Raw genomic sequence first — 7,332 nt, forward strand, 5'->3', positions numbered from 1 at the left:
CTGTCACTCTTGGTTGCCATCACATTGAGAAAGGCTTGCATCTCTCATCTTGATGTTATTCATTAGAATTACACCATTCATTATAATTGTTGTTAATATTTTACATTTTAGAAATACTAGGTCTGGTTCCACTCTTACTAACTCCGGCATAAATCACAATGTAGTTTGCAAGTGTAAAACTGGTGTGAGGGAAGGAAACAGGTCTTGTGTAAGACGACTATTGAAATGCCTTGGCCTAGGTTTCTTTATGCAGGGAAAAAAAAATAATCAACTTAGCTGAGACAAGAATGCTGGGAAACAGCAATTTCTGCTTCATAAAGAGTTAGAGCACAGTTCTTAGGAGTGCAGCATTCAAATAAGAATCAGCATTTTAGCTGGAGACAAATGCACTAATCACGGTCATGAACACAGCTGAACTAAATGTCTCAGCAAAACCACTTAGTAATAGCATTAGTCATGATAAAGGAAATGAGTATTTTCAGGATAGGACACACTCAAAGAATACAAACAGAATCCTTTGTGCCTGCTTCTATGGAGGAATGAATCAGAGTATGTATTTGAACAACTTGCTACTAAAATAGCAGCACAGTTCAAGACATCCTTTAAAGAAATGCATCTGGAAGAGAAAGAGCTGCTCCACAAATTGTTTTTTAATTGTCCAGATGACCAATTCCTCTATCAGCGAGCAGGAACAGTTTAGCAGGAAAAAAAAAATAAGGAATGGAATGATTACAGGAACAATAAAGGTTATTTTTAAAGTAAATTGAAACACACACACAAAAATCTCTATTTTACCTTTAAGCATTCCTAAACTTACCCTTTATTAAAAAGTGACTGATCTATTCTACAGTCTATGAAGCATGAAGCACTGTGTGAAGAAAATGCCAATGCAACTGAAGAGATTATATAAAGATTTAGCAGTAAAAATTCCTAGAAATCAGATTTTTTTTCTAAACTACATATCACACGGAAATGTGCAACTTACTATGTAAGAACAAATGATATTAAAAGGGTGATAATTTTTCTTACTGTTTAAAGTTTGGAAGGACTACTTCCAACATGCTTCTAATACAAAAAAATAGACAATAGAAGCATTCCACTACTCTGGTCACATATCTCAGTGACTTATAGCTGCTGATGATTAACCATATCACAAGTCTTCATTTCAAATGCAAAATAAGATGTCTAGTGGTAGCTAATATCCCACAGCTTATGATTTTCTGTCTCATGTTCTTTGATGTGTTACTGACCTCTAGTCGAGGAGCTCTGGAATTACAGGGCAGAGCCGCTCCCACATATGGAGATGATATCTGAAGAACTATTACGAAATCCTAACAAAGAAGTGAAAAGCTGGAGGACTTTTGCCTCCTTTCAGCTGTGGTCACGAAGAAGAGGCAATGTAAAGAGTAGACAAGCACTATCTGTAAAGCAGATGGAAGGTTTACACAAGGTTTGTGTGAGAGATTTGATGTAGGAACATCATGTGTTTGCACTTCCTAGTTTTTAGTTTTAATGTCTTGCGACTCATTTAAACCTCTCAAGGAAAGTGAAATGTTATTGATCGGCAATCAAGGATACGAGAAACTTTGAGAAATCCAGACCTGGCTACTGTTTCAAACTAAGAAATATGAGAGAGAGAGAGAGAGAGAAGGGAGAGATGCAAGAGAGATGCGAGAGCCTTATGACGTCTAACGAGCATAGAAATTCCATCCTGTGCTACCAAAACCTTGCCACATAAACCCAATACATTCCTGAAAAGTGAACAACTGACCTTAAAACACAGAGTGCCAATTGTTTGGGTTTTTTTCTAGCAGAAATCTTACTAATACTCAGTTACCCACTCAGGCGGGTCTCTTCAGCCCACTGGCTTCCTTTGGTAGCATTAGCACTGGGATGCACGTGCTAGTCTTCTGGCACTGGTTCAGCAAAGCATTTTAAACACATACTTAGCTAACACACTTAAGTGTTTTACTGAATAGGAATGTACTTAAGTGCATGGCTTAGTGCTTTACTAGGTCAGGGCCTATCTGTATTTAATAAAGGTAAAGGAAGGTTAGCACTTATTTCTTTCACAAAGTGAATATTAAAAGAATCCTTAGACAAACCATCACTTACAAAGGCAGTGAAAAATTCTGATCTCATTTGCATGGCTTTACATCCGAAAGAACATCATTGCTTTAACAGAGCAACATGGAACAAATATAGAAGATACTCAAGGTGTTTCCATGAAGTATTATCTTGGAAAAGAGTAATTGCAGGCAAGAGTAACAGTTACAGAAGCAAATAACCCTCAAAAGAAATGAGGGTTTGCAAATTATTAAAATATGAAGACCCATTTAAAGCAAACCCATCACAGCTTCCCTGTCCAGAATGCTATTCCTCCAAAATAAATAGCTTTAATCTGTGCTAATCTTATTTCAGCAAAGAAAAGCTAAAGCTGGCAACAAGAAAATGATTATACTATCAAGTTCAATAAGCCAATCTATTTGTTTTTAACATCTCTGACCTTGATTTTGTTTAGCAAAACAAGGTATCCAAGTTTTCCAGCAGAGCAGATAAAGGAAAAAGATGAGTATCCCACAGCTGTATGTAATGAGGGCTCCCTAAGTAATGGATCACATCCTTCTTGCCGTGAAACATTCGAGAGGGCTCAAGTAAAGAGAATCATTTCCTTCAGCACAAGATCAAACTCACTTTGAAAACAGGAAAACGTGGGAAGTATTAGGCTAGGCTGCAGGTTCAATCAAGGATAGATATTATACACTTCATACCTGCCAAGATCTGTCTTCTAGGAATTATATCCTAATTCTATTACCAGGAAAATATTTCAGAAAAGGCTCTGTTCTTTAAAGCTGGAATAGCAGACACAGAGATCAAAACAAAACTTTTTCCAGACATGTGATTAATACTTGCCCTTTTATTAGGCAATTTGTTGGGAGAAAAAGCCCTGCTTAAGATTCACTGCAGCTCTCTGGCCAGGGGAAGCATTTTTTTGGCTCTGCAGGGGCTGCGTAGCCTGGCTTTCCAGGAAGGAGGAGAGGGAGGACTGTCCTTCCGACAGCAGCATCAGGGTGAGCCTGCGAGGCAGTGCAACAAAGCTTGACAGTGCAGGGGGTAAGAGGGGAAACGGAAGAAAAAGCTGCTGCTCCATTTTCCAGAGAAGAATTACCACTAGCCTTTTCCAGTTGGGCACCTGCTCTTTATGGCAGCGTCTCCTTGACTCAGACTACTTTCTATCATCTGTAGACCACACTGGGAAAGCTTTGGAAAAGCAGAAACAGCCTTGGGTTAAAAGCACCAGATAAGGAATCAATGTCCTTTTAGATCCATGTCTGCTCACAATTCTTGTCTGACCTTCAGCAAAAATTTCAGCTCTCCAGGCTGGAGTCCCCTACCTGTAAGAGAGCAGTAATCTTCCCCGACTGCCCCTCTCTCAATTAGTCTGAGTATTGGGGCACAGATACCACTCTCTTTCTACAGTACTGCAAACAGAAACGGCCTAAACCCAACTCCAGCCTTCAACAATGTGCTAACATGAATAATTATTTGTGGAGCCAGATGAGAATTGGCATTTTTAATACCATGAGAAGCTGCATAAATTGGGATTTTTCCATCACTTTCTTGTTGCTGTTATTTTGAAGTTTTCCCACAAGACAAAAATTACAAGAAATTCTGGTTTAAAAACTTGAATTGATACTTGTGAAATGAGCCATTTCATTTTGAAAAGGTGAATACTTTCCTTCTGAGGTCAAAATTTTTTGTTTTGACTTTATTATTTTCACAGAGTAATTGCATTCTTATTTGTTATAATACCCTTTTATATTATGTCAAAATTATGCAATATAATAAAAATTGAAATAAAATTGAAGTGAAGGTCCCTGATCTTATTAAAGCAAAACTTTTCAATAAAACTGTCACCAAAGCAATATCTCTACATAAGACAGTTTGATTTAATCAAATAAACATTTTCTCGACAAAAAAAAGACTGCAGTCAGATGATACTCAGCCAGCTCTTATAATCTCTACAAAGATGCACAAGGAAGACTTTGTTCATGAGACTTGCAGCCCAGCACAGCCCTGAAGCATGACCAGACTCTGACTTCATTTGTATCCACTTTACCAAGCAGCTTCAGCGCGCTGCCCGAGAGGAATCCAGCCCAGAGATCTGCTAAACACTTAGTGCAGGCTGGCCATGGAGTGCGTTCAAACAACTAGGAATATGTAACCTACAGGTAACTGCTCTTCAGTTACACAGTAAGGAGTAAACTGGCAATCTTCAGCACAAGCGTAGAACATACTAGAAATTAAAGACTTCGATTCTACTATGGCATCGGGACCAAAAGAAAAGAGCAAGGGTTTTGAATACATGGATAATGCCAAATTGAGTATACTTGGGACAAAATCACAACACCCTGTCCAGAGGCAGATTTTCAAAAGTGCTTCAGAGATAAATTCAAAGAACTTGTGCAGTCAATCACAACATGTACAAAGCTTACAGATTTTATGCCTAAAACACAGAAATAAGTTAGAGCAGAAACAGGAAGATCTGAGTACCCCTAGCTGTCTGCAGTGCCTAAAACCAGAGATATAAGATATTTCCCTTTCCAGTCTTGCTCTCTTTAGATTTCTGTTCTTTCCATCTTTTTCCTGGATCCTAATCTTTCAGATCATGACTTTATATCCGATTTCACTGTTCATTACATCTTACTGTTACTTTCCTCTCTGCTGCTTCAGTCTATTATCCCCACTCCATGTCCAACTGCACCTACAGAAATATCACAAACTTTGCCATTTCCTCTTGCTTACTCAAAGCTCCATTATAGTTGGGGCCTTCACACTCCGCTGGATAAAAACGTTCCTCTACTACTCAGCATTGAGCCAAGTGTTAAAGATATAGGGCAAAAGGCTCTTTTTGCTGCCTCATATGGTGGATCTTGACATTGGTAGTCTACCTTCTTTCATAAGCAGAACTCCCACAGACTTTAAAAGGAGATCTGTACATGTAGGCAGAGAAGAACACTGGAGTCAAGATCCACCCATGCAGATCTGAAGATAATTTTCATTAGCTAGGAAGTCAAACAGAGAGGCATAAAAAGTTTTGACAGAGTCATCTTAACTTGGCTGGGAGTTTCTGATGTGAAGAGCAAGAAGGTCTATAGCCTAGAAAACTGTAGAGTGCTGGAAAACCGAGTTACCAAGGGGGTAATTTCATTCTTTATGTAGCGTTTCACATTTGAATGCTAAGTAACCACTAGAGGGGGAAGGAAAAAGAAGGAAGAAAAAAAAAAAAAAAAAGAAAGAATTCCACATTCAATGAAGGATCTCAGCTGCAACCACCAGGCACATCCCAAATATAGTCTGAGACTCTCTGTATCCTAAAGGCCTGAAACGTAAGCTCAGCACAGTGCCCTGCAAAAGCTGGGTGTTGACCGTGACATTATGGTCATTTTGCCAATGGTGATATTGCTGCCTACCAGAGAAAATACACATTAGCACCGGGAATTAGGAAACATCCCTGACAGAAGCACTATGTCTATATCCCATCCTTCACGCTGTGGAACACTCGTTCCGGCAGGGGACTCCACTTGACCAATACAACACAGCAGCAAGTCACTAATATATAATTAACATGCAACAGTGATTAATTAGGTAACATCTGACCAATAGCCAGGACACTCAGCTGCCTTTGCCTGTCTCACCACACAAAACCATTTGCAACTCACACAGACAGCTATTAATTCAAAACGTACCCCATTTCCCCCAGCAAGCACAGAGCACAGGCCAAAGGGGGGATTCCAATCTGTTGCACAGCACAGTATGTAGCTACAGCATTTCCATATACTCCAGTGTGCACAGCATGCCTGAAATTAGACCCAAATCTTTCCTTTGCAACAGCACGCTGTAAACATTCAAGCAGAGTGTTACAATGTACGCCCAAATATGCAGCCATCTCTATTTTTTAAAGATTCCTATTGCTCCTGCTTTGTACGTAGTGTATTTTTTACTTTGCTTTAAAAACTTTGATTTTAGTATGTTGTACATCTATACACTAGAAAACAATGTCATGAGTTATGATTGACTGATGTACAGCTGTTTAAGGACCAAAATTTTAATTCCATTGCTTAATCACTCCTGCACATTAGCTTATTAACAGAGGCCTGTTTATCGACTCTGCTTCGTGCCAAGTGCTTACGATGGCTACTCTGGGGTCCCCAGCGGAACCTCTCCATACATGTACCACAGGTAACAATTCCTGCTGAGGCAGCATCATGCTGTTCTTCCAGCTGTTCTGGTGCCATCCTGAGAAATAGGGTCAGCACTGGCATCTCATTTATTTCCTGATGCTTGGCTTGCATCCTCTTCTCTCTAGAGAGCGCGCTGTTCACAGGAGCACTTTACTTTTACTGCTCCTGTTAAGCTCTTTTGTTCTTCAGTGGAGGCTGCTCAGCCTAGCAAAGCCCACAGCTCAGGCTCTCCAGGAGATGCACCATTTTAGTTTGCTTGAAAAAAACATGCCTTCTGCCTTTGTCTCCACTGGTTTTGCATTTCACTCAACCAATGCCATAACAAAACTAACTCACGCAGCACTTGCAAGAGCAAAGCTTTTTTTACTGCTATGCCTCACTCGTCCTCAAAAACGTTATGCCTCAACTCAGCAGTAGGCAGAAGGAAACGGCTCGCTAGGTGGACAGCAGTCCTGCTCAGTGACTTGTGCAATTATTCAAGAATGTCCTTGCTCTGAGCACGTGGACACCAGTCTTGATTCACTGTCTGTCAGAGACAATTCTGTTTCGTGTCTCCCCAAAAGATTACTGGATTTTGATTAAGAAAGGTCAAGGGCAGCTTTTCCCTTCCAATATAAAGAGTATGGCTTGAAGGAAAAAATACTCATCACCTAGCACCAGGACTTTTATCTCCACTCGAAAAATTAAATTGCCTGAAGTGATGGGAGGCTTAGGGCAGTGTATGTACAAGAATGTTTTCATGCAAATAAATTCCTAAATAATTTATCTACAAGCTATAATTTTAAGTCCCCCCAAAAAGTTGTTTGTTTGTTTGTTTGTTTACAGCTGTTTTACCAGGAGAACAAAATGCAAAGCTCAGGTAGCCAAGTCTAAGATAATACCCATTTGCCAGATCAATTTTAAATGTACATTGTATTACTGACCTAGCATACCAGAGATTTAGATTAATCCTTAATGCTTCAATACATCCCCCCAAAATAACTTTCCCAATATTTGATTTTCCTCTGAAGGAAAGCGTGTCAGAGATATCATTAGCTCTAGTTCCAAATCTCTGCCTGGCACCATTCTCAATAAAACACACCTTCAA

This window comes from Gymnogyps californianus, chromosome 9 (genome assembly GCF_018139145.2).
Source record: "Gymnogyps californianus isolate 813 chromosome 9, ASM1813914v2, whole genome shotgun sequence".
In the NCBI taxonomy this organism is placed as follows: Eukaryota; Metazoa; Chordata; class Aves; order Accipitriformes; family Cathartidae; genus Gymnogyps; species Gymnogyps californianus.